Source organism: Dromaius novaehollandiae, chromosome 5, assembly GCF_036370855.1.
Source record: "Dromaius novaehollandiae isolate bDroNov1 chromosome 5, bDroNov1.hap1, whole genome shotgun sequence".
NCBI lineage: Eukaryota > Metazoa > Chordata > Aves > Casuariiformes > Dromaiidae > Dromaius > Dromaius novaehollandiae.
The window spans coordinates 261,110-271,060 of record NC_088102.1 but is presented as its reverse complement, the minus strand read 5'-3'; positions in this window follow the sequence as shown (position 1 = coordinate 271,060).

Below are 9,951 nucleotides of genomic sequence, written 5' to 3'. Positions count from 1 at the left end.
TTCTTTCCCAGAGGCATTTCTTGACTATGTAGACACCTTAGCACTCCTCTAGTGCGCTCTGGACCCCTCTTTTCCACAGAATTGGGCCCCCTAGATATCTTAGGGGTCTCCACACCCCTTAGACACTCTCTAGTCTCCTCACAACCCCTCCAGATTTCTCCCTTCTTCCCCAGAGCCATTTCTTGACAGTGTAGACCACTTAGCACCCCTCTAGTGCACTCTGGACCCCTCTTTTCCACAGAATGGGGCCCCCCAGCTCTCCTGTGGGCTTCTAACCTCGTTAAACCCGCTCTAGTCTTCTCATAACTCCTCCAGATTTCTCCCTTCTTCCCCAGAGGCATTTCTTGACAAAGTAAACCACGTACCACCCCTCTTGTGCACTCTGGACCCCTCTTTTCCACAGGATTGTGCCCCCCAGATATCTTTGGGACCTCCAGGCCCCTTAGACACCCTCTAGTCTCCTCGCAACCCCTGCAGGTTTCTCCCTTCTTCCCCAGAAGCATTTCTTGACAGTATAGACGCCTTTGGACCCCTCTTTTCCACAGAATGGGGACCCCCGAGCTGTCTTCTGCCCCCCCAGACCAGTTAGATATCCTCTCGTCTGCTCGCAACCCCTCCAGATTTCTCCCTTCTTCCCCAGAGGCATTTATGGACAGTGTAGACTCCTTAGCACCCCTCTAGTGCGCTCTGGACCCCTCTTTTCCACAGAATTGGGCCCCCCAGCACTCTTCTGGCCCGCAGGCCACTTAGACACCCTCTAGTCTCCTCGCAACTCCTCCAGATTTCTTCTTTCTTCCCTAGAGGCATTATTTGACAGTGTATACACTTTAGCACCCCTCTAGTGCGCTCTGGAGTCTTTTTCTTCACAGAATTGGGCGCCCCAGATATATTTGGCACCTCCAGGCCCCTTAGACACCCTCTAGTCTCCTCGCAACCCCTCCAGATTTCTCCCTTCTTCCCCAGAGGCATTTCTTGACAGTGTAGAACCCTTAGCATCCCTCTAGTGTGCTCTGGACCCCTCTTTTCCACAGAAATGGGCCCCACAGATATCTTTGGGACCTCCAGACCCCTTAGACACTCTCCAGTCTCCTCGCAACCCCTCCAGATTTCTCCCTTCTTCCTCAGAGCCATTTTTAGTCCATGTAGAAACGTAAGCACTCCTCTAGTGTGCTCTGGACCCCTCTTTTCCACAGAATGGGTCCCCCCGCCAGCTATCTTTTGGCCCCCCAGACGCCTTAGACACCCTCTAGGCTCCTCGCAACCCCTCCAGATTTCTCCCTTCTTCCCCAGAGGCATTTCTTGACCGTGTCGACACCTTAGCACCCCTCTACTGCGCTCTGGACCCCTAAGGTGTTGACGTGGTCAAGAAATGCCTATGGGGAAGAAGGAAGCCATCTGGAGGGCTTCTGCGGAGACTACAGGGTCTCTTGGGGGTCTGGGGACCAAATGAGAGGTGGGGTCCCCACTTTGTGGAAAAGAGCACCCCTCTAGTGCCCTCTTGATCCCTCTGTTCAACGGAATAGGACCCCTAGCTCTCTTTTGGCCCCCCAGACCCCTTAGACACCCTCTAGTCTCCTTGCCACACCTCCAGATTTCTCCCTTCTTCCCCAGAGGCATTTCTAGCCCATGTAGACACGTAAGCACTCCTCTAGTGTGCTCTAGATCCCTCTTTTCCACATAATGGGGCCCTCCAGCTCTCTTCTGGCCCCCTAGACCCCTTAGACACCCTCTAGTCTCCTCGCAACCCCTCCAGATTTCTCCCTTCTTCCCCAGAGCCATTTCTTGACAGTGTAGACGCCTTAGCACCCCTCTAGTGCGCTCTGGACCCCTCTTTTCCACAGAATTGGGCCACCCAGATATCTTTGGGACCTCCAGACCCCTTAGACTCCCTCTAGTCTCCTCGCAACCCCTCCAGATTTCTCCCTTCTTCCCCAGAAGCATTTCTTGACTATGTAGACACCTTAGCACCCTTCTAGTGCACTCTGGACCCCTCTTTTCCACAGAATTGGGCCCCCTAGATATCTCTGGGATCTCCAGACCCCTTAGGCACCCTCTAGTCTCCTCGCAACCCCTCCAGATTGCTCCCGTCTCCCCCAGAGGCATTTCTTGACAGTGTAGATGCCTTAGCACCCCTCTAGTGCACTCTGGACCCCTCTTTTCCACAGAATTGGCCCCCCAGCTCTCTTGTAGCCCCCAGGCCCCTTAGACACCGTCTAGTGTGCTCGCAACGTCTCCAGATTTCTCTCTTCTTCCCCAGAAGCATTTATGGACAGTGTAGATGGCTTAGCACCCCTCTAGTGCACTCTGGACCCCTCTGTTCCACAGAATTGGGCCCCCTAGATATCTTAGGGGTCTCCACACCCCTTAGACACCTTCTAGTCTCCTCGCAACCTCTCCAGATTTCTCCCTTTTTCCCCAGAGCCATTTCTTGACAGTGTAGACGCCTTAGCACCCCTCTAGTGCACTCTGGACCCCTCTTTTCCACAGAATGGGGGCCCCCAGATATCTTTGGGGCCTCGAGACCCCTTAGACACCGTCTAGTTTCCTTGCAACCCCTCCAGATTTGTTCTTTCTTCCCCAGAGGCATTTCTTGACAAAGTAAACCACGTAGCACCCCTCTAGTGCACTCTGGACCCCTCTTTTCCACAGGATTGTGCCCCCCAGATATCTTTGGGACCTCCAGGCCCCTTAGACACCCTCTAGTCTCCTTGCAACCCCTCCAGATTTCTTCTTTCTTCCCTAGAGGCATTATTTGACAGTGTATACAGCTTAGCACCCCTCTAGTGCGCTCTGGACCCTTTTTTTTCACAGAATTGGGCCCCCCAGATATATTTGGAATCTCCAGATCCCGTAAACAGTCTCTAGTCTCCTCGCAACCCCTTCAGATTTTTCTGTTCTTCCCCAGAGGCATTCCTTGAGCGTGTAGACGCCTTAGCACCCCTCTAGTGCACTCTGGACCCGTCTTTTCCACAGAATTGGGCCCCCCAGCTGTCTTTTGGTCCCCAGACCACTTTAGACACCCTCTAGTCTCCTTGCAACCCCTCCAGATTTCTCCCTTCTTCCCCAGAGGCATTTCTAGCCCACGTAGACACCATAACACTCCTCTAGTGCGCGCTGGACCCCTCTTTTCTACAGAATTGGGCCCCCCAGCTCTCTTCTGGCCCCCCAGACCCCTTAGACACTTTCTAGTCTGCTCTCAACCCCTCCAGATTTCTCCCTTCTTCCCCAGAGGTATTTCTTGACAGTGTAGACCCCTTAGCATCCCTCTAGTGTGCTCTGGACCCCTCTTTTCCACAGAATTGGGCCCCGCAGATATCCTTGGGACCTCTAGGCCGCTTAGACACCCTCTAGTCTCCTCGAAACTCCTCCAGATTTCTCCCTTCTTCCCCAGAGGCATTTCTAGTCCATGTAGAAACGTAAGCACTCCTCTAGTGTGGTCTGGACCCCTTTTTTCCACAGAACGGGGCCCACCAGCCCTCTTCTGCTCCCCCAGACCCCTTAGACCCCCTCTAGTCTCCTGGCAACCCCTCCAGATTTCTCCCTTCTTCCCCAGAGGCATTTCTGGACCATGTAGACCCCTTAGCACCCCTCTAGTGCACTCTGGACCCCTCTTTTCCACAGAATGGGTCCCCCCGCCAGCTATCTTTTGGCCCCCCAGACGCCTTAGACACCCTCTAGGCTCCTCGCAACCCCTCCAGATTTCTCCCTTCTTCCCCAGAGGCATTTCTTGACCGTGTCGACACCTTAGCACCCCTCTACTGCGCTCTGGACCCCTAAGGTGTTGACGTGGTCAAGAAATGCCTATGGGGAAGAAGGAAGCCATCTGGAGGGCTTCTGCGGAGACTACAGGGTGTCTTGGGGGTCTGGGGACCAAATGAGAGGTGGGGTCCCCACTTTGTGGAAAAGAGCACCCCTCTAGTGCCCTCTTGATCCCTCTGTTCAACGGAATAGGACCCCTAGCTCTCTTTTGGCCCCCCAGACCCCTTAGACACCCTCTAGTCTCCTTGCCACACTTCCAGATTTCTCCCTTCTTCCCCAGAGGCATTTCTAGCCCATGTAGACACGTAAGCACTCCTCTAGTGTGCTCTAGATCCCTCTTTTCCACATAATGGGGCCCCCCAGCTCTCTTCTGGCCCCCCAGACCCCTTAGACACCCTCTAGTCTCCTTGCAACCCCTCCAGATTTCTCCCTTCCTCCCCAGAAGCATTTATGGACAGTGTAGACGCCTTAGCACCCCTCTAGTGCGCTCTGGACCCCTCTTTTCCACAGAATTGGGCCCCGCAGATATCCTTGGAACCTCAAGGCCCCTTAGACACTCTCTATTCTCCTTGCCACCCCTCCAGATTTCTCCCTTCTTCCCCAGAGGCATTTCTTGACAGTGTAGACGCCTTAGCACCCCTCTAGTGCACTCTGGACCCCTCTTTTCCACAGAATTGGGCCACCCAGATATCTTTGGGACCTCCAGACTCCTTCGACCCCCGCCAGTCTCCTCGTAACCCCTCCTGATTTCTCCCTTCTTCCCCAGAGGCATTTCTTGACAGTGTAGATGCCTTAGCACCCCTCTAGTGTGCTCTGGACCACTCTTTTCCACAGAACTGGGCCCCGCAGCTCTCTTCTGGCCCCCCAGACCCCTTAGACACCATCTAGTCTCCTCGCAACCCTGTCCAGATTTCTCCTTTCTTCCCTAGAGGCATTCCTTGACAGTGTTAGACCCCTTAGCACCCCTCTAGTGCGCTCTGGACCCCTCTTTTCCACATAATAGGGCACCGCAGATATCCTTGGGAACTTTAGGCCCCTTAAACACCCTCCACTCTCCTCGCAACCCCTCCAGATTTCTCCCTTCTTCTCCAGAGCCATTTCTTGACAGTGTAGACTCCTTAGCACCCCTCTAGTGCACTCTGGACCACTCTTTTCCACAGAATGGGCCCCCGCCAGCTCTCTTCTGGCCCCCCAGAGCCCTTAGACTCTCTCTAGTGTCCTTGTAACCCCTCCAGATATCTCCCTTCTTCCCCAGAGGCATTTCTTGACAGTGTAGACGCCTTAGCACCCCTCTAGTGCGCTCTGGACCCCTCTTTTTCACAGCATTGGGCCCCCCAGATATCTTTGGGACCTCCAGACCCCTTTAGACACCCTCTAGTCTCCTCGCATCTCCTCCAGATTTCTCCCTTCTACCCCAGAGCCATTTCTTCACAGTGTAGACGCCTTAGCACCCCTCTAGTGCGCTCTGGACCCCTCTTTTCCACAGAATTGGGTCCCCCCAGCTCTCATCTGGCCCCCTAGGCCCCTTAGACCCCCTCTAGTCTCCTCGCAACCCCTCCAGATTTCTCCCTTCTTCCCCAGAGGCATTTCTAGACCATGTAGACGCCTTAGCACCCCTCTAGTGTGCTCTGGACGCCTCTTTTCCACAGAATTGGGCCCCCCAGATATCTTTGAGACCTCCAGACCCCTTAGACCTCCTCTAGTCTCATTGCAACTCCTCCAGATTTCTCCCTTCTTTCCCAGAGGCATTTTTTCACAGTGTAGACCACTTAGCACCCCACTAGTGCACTCTGGACCCCTCTTTTCCACACAATGGGGCCCCCCAGATATCTTTGGGGCCTCGAGACCCCTTAGACACCGTCTAGTCTCCTTGCAACCCCTCCAGATTTCTCCCTTCTTCCCCAGAGGCATTTCTTGATAGTGTACACGCCTTAACACCCCTCTAGTGCACTCTGAATCCCTCTTTTCCACAGGATTGTGCCCCCCAGATATCTTTGGGACCTCCAGGCCCCTTAGACACCCTCTAGTCTCCTCGCAACCCCTCCAGATTTCTCCCTTCTTCCCCAGAGCCATTTCTTGACAGTGTAGACCCTTTAGCACCCCTCTAGTGCGCTCTGGACCCCTCTTTTCCACAGAATTGGGTCCCCCAGCACTCTTCTGGCCCGCAGGCCACTTAGGCACCCTCTAGTCTCCTCGCAATCCTTCCAGATTTCTTCTTTCTTCCCTAGAGGCATTATTTGACAGTGTATACAGTTTAGCACCCCTCTAGTGCGCTCTGGACCCTTTTTTTTCACAGAATGGGGCCCCCCAGATATATTTGGAATCTTCAGGCCCCTTAGACACCCTCTAGTCTCCTCGCAACCCCTTCAGATTTTTCTGTTCTTCCCCAGAGGCATTTCTTGAGCGTGTAGACGCCTTAGCACCCCTCTAGTGCACTCTGGACCGCTCTTTTCCACAGAATGGGGCCCCCCGAGCTCTATTCTGGCCCCCCAGACCAGTTAGACATCCTCTCGTCTGCTCGCAACCCCTCCAGATTTCTCTCTTCTTCCCCAGAGGCATTTATGGACGGTGTAGACCCCTTAGCACGCCTCTAGTGCGCTCTGGACCCCTCTTTTCCACAAAATTGGGTCCCCCAGCACTCTTCTGGCCCGCAGGCCACTTAGACATCCTCTAGTCTCCTCGCAACTCCTCCAGATTTCTTCTTTCTTCCCTAGAGGCATTATATGACAGTGTATACACTTTAGCACCCCTCTAGTGCGCTCTGGACCCTTTTTTTTCACAGAATTGGGCCCCCCAGATATATTTGGAGTCTCCAGGCCCCTTAGACACCCTCTAGTCTCCTCGCAACCCCTCCAGATTGCGCCCTTCATCCCCAGAGGCATTTTTTGACCCTGTAGACGCATTAGCACCCCTCTAGTGCACTCTGGACCCCTCTTTTCCACAGAATTGGGCCCCCCAGCTGTCTTGTGGCCCCCAGGGCCCTTAGACATCCTCTAGTCTCCTTGCAACCCCTCCAGATTTCTCCCTTCTTCCCCAGAGGCATTTCTAGACCATGTAGACACGTAAGCACTCCTCTAGTGTGCTCTCGATCCCTTTTTTCCACATAATGGGGCTCCCCAACTCTCTTCTGGCCCCCCAGACCCCTTAGACACCCTCTAGTCTCCTCACAACCCCTCCAGATTTCTCCCTTCTTCCCCAGAGGTATTTCTTGACAGTGTAGACGCCTTAGCACCCCTCTAGTGCACTCTGGATCCCTCTTTTCCACAGAATTGGGCCCCGCAGATATCCTTGGGACCTCCAGACCCCTTAGACACACTCTAGTCTCCTCGCAACCCCTGCAGATTTCTCCCTTCTTCCCCAGAAGCATTTCTTGACTATGTAGACACCTTAGCACCCTTCTAGTGTGCTCTAGATCCCTCTTTTCCACAGAATTGGGCTACCCAGATATCTCTGGGATCTCCAGACCCCTTACACACTCTCTAGTCTCTTCGCAACCCCTCCAGATTGCGCCCTTCTTCCCCAGAGGCATTTCTTGACCCTGTAGACGCATTAGCATCCTTCTAGTGCACTCTGCACCCCTCTTTTCCACAGAATGGCCCCCCGCCAGCTTTCTTTTGGCCCCGCAGACTCCTTAGACACCCTCTAGTCTCCTTGCAACCCCTCCAGATTTCTCCCTTCTCCCCCAGAAGCATTTCTTGACAGTGTAGATGTCTTAGCACTCCTCTAGTGCACTCTGGACCCCTCTGTTCCACAGAATTGGGTGCCCCAGATATCTTTGGAACCTCCAGACCCCTTAGACACCCTCTAGTCTCCTCGCAACCCTTCCAGATTTCTCCCTTCTTCCCCAGAGCCATTTCTTGACAGTGTAGACGCTTTGGCACGCCTCTAGTGCACTCTGAACCCGTCTTTTCCACAGAATTGGACCCCCTAGCTGTCTTCTGGCCCCCAGACCGCTTTAGACACCCTCTAGTCTCCTCGCAACCCCTCCAGATTTCTCCCTTCTTCCCCAGAGGCATTTCTTGACAGTGTAGACGCCTTAGCACCCCTCTAGTGTGCTCTGGACCCCTCTTTTCCACAGAATTGGGCCCCGCAGATATCCTTGGGACCTCCAGATCCCTTAGACAGCCTCTAGTCTCCTCGCCACCCCTCCAGATTTCTCCCTTCTTCCCCAGAGCCATTTCTTGATAGTGTAGACCCCTTCGCATGGCACTTGTGGACTCTGGACCCCTCTTTTCCACAGAATGGGTCCCCCCAGCTCTCTTTAGGCCCCCCAGACACCTTAGACCCCTTCTAGTCTCCTCGCAACCCCTCCAGATTTCTCCCTTCTTCCCCAGAGGCATTTCTTGACAGTGTAGACGCCTTAGCACCCCTCTAGTGCGCTCTGGACCCCTCTTTTCCACAGAATTGGGCCACCCAGATATCTTTGGGACCTCCAGACTCCTTCGACCCCCGCTAGTCTCCTTGCAACCCCTCCAGATTTCTCCCTTCTTCCCCAGAGGCATTTCTAGACCATGGAGACACCTTAGCACCCCTCTAGTACGCTCTGGACCCCTCTTTTCCACAGAATTGGGCCCCCCAGCTCTCATCTGGCCCCCCAGACCCCTTAGACACCCTCTAGTCTCCTCGCAACCCCTCCAGATTTCTCCCTTCTTCCCCAGTGGCATTTCTTGAAAGTGTAGACCCCTTAGCACCCCTCTAGTGTGCTCTGGACCCCTCTTTTCCACAGAATGGGGCCCCCGAGCTCTCCTCTGGCCCCCCAGACCCCTTAGACACCATCTAGTCTCCTCGCAACCCTCTCCAGATTTCTCCCTTCTTCCCCAGAGGCATTTCTTGACAGTGTTAGACCCCTTAGCACCCCTCTAGTGCGCTCGGGACCCCTCTTTTCCACATAATAGGGCACCGCAGATATCCTTGGGACCTCTAGGCCCCTTAAACACCCTCCACTCTCCTCGCAACCCCTCCAGATTTCTCCCTTCTTCCCCAGAGGCATTTCTTGACCCTGTAGACGCCTTAGCACCCCTCTAGTGCACTCTGGACCTCTCTTTTCCACAGAATTGGGCCCCCCAGCTCTCTTCTGGCCTCCCAGGCCCCTTAGACTCCTTTTAATCTCTTCGCAACCCCCTTCAGATTTCTCCCTTCTTTCCCAGAGGCATTTCTTGACTATGTAGACACCTTAGCACTCCTCTAGTGCGCTCTGGACCCCTCTTTTCCACAGAATTGGGCCCCCTAGATATCTTAGGGGTCTCCACACCCCTTAGACACTCTCTAGTCTCCTCGCAACCCCTCCAGATTTTTCCCTTTCTTCCCCAGAGGCATTTCTTTACAAAGTAAACCACGTACCACCCCTCTAGTGCACTCTGGACCCCTCTTTTCTACAGGATTGTGCCCCCCAGATATCTTTGGGACCTCCAGGCCCCTTAGACACTCTCTAGTCTCCTCGCAACCCCTGCAGATTTCTCCCTTCTTCCCCAGAAGCATTTCTTGACAGTATAGACGCCTTTGGACCCCTCTTTTCCACAGAATGGGGCCCCCCGAGCTGTCTTCTGCCCCCCCAGACCAGTTAGATATCCTCTCGTCTGCTCGCAACCCCTCCAGATTTCTCCCTTCTTCCCCAGAGGCATTTATGGACAGTGTAGACCCCTTAGCACCCCTCTAGTGCGCTCTGGACCCCTCTTTTCCACAGAATTGGGTCCCCCAGCACTCTTCTGGCCCGCAGGCCACTTAGACACCCTCTAGTCTCCTCGCAACTCCTCCAGATTTCTTCTTTCTTCCCTAGAGGCATTATTTGACAGTGTATACACTTTAGCACCCCTCTAGTGCGCTCTGGACTCTTTTTCTTCACAGAATTGGGCGCCCCAGATATATTTGGAATCTTCAGGCCCCTTAGACACCCTCTAGTCTCCTCGCAACCCCTTCAGATTTTTCTGTTCATCCCCAGAGGCATTTCTTGACAGTGTAGACGCCTTAGCACCCCTCTAGTGCACTCTGGATCCCTCTTTTCCAGAGAATTGGGCCCCGCAGATATCCTTGGGACCTCCAGGCCCCTTAGACACCCTCTAGTCTCCTCGCAACCCCTCCAGATTTCTCCCTTCTTCCCCAGAGCCGTTTCGTGACAGTGTAGAACCCTTAGCATCTCTCTAGTGTGCTCTGGACCCCTCTTTTGCACAGAAATGGGCCCCACAGATATCTTTG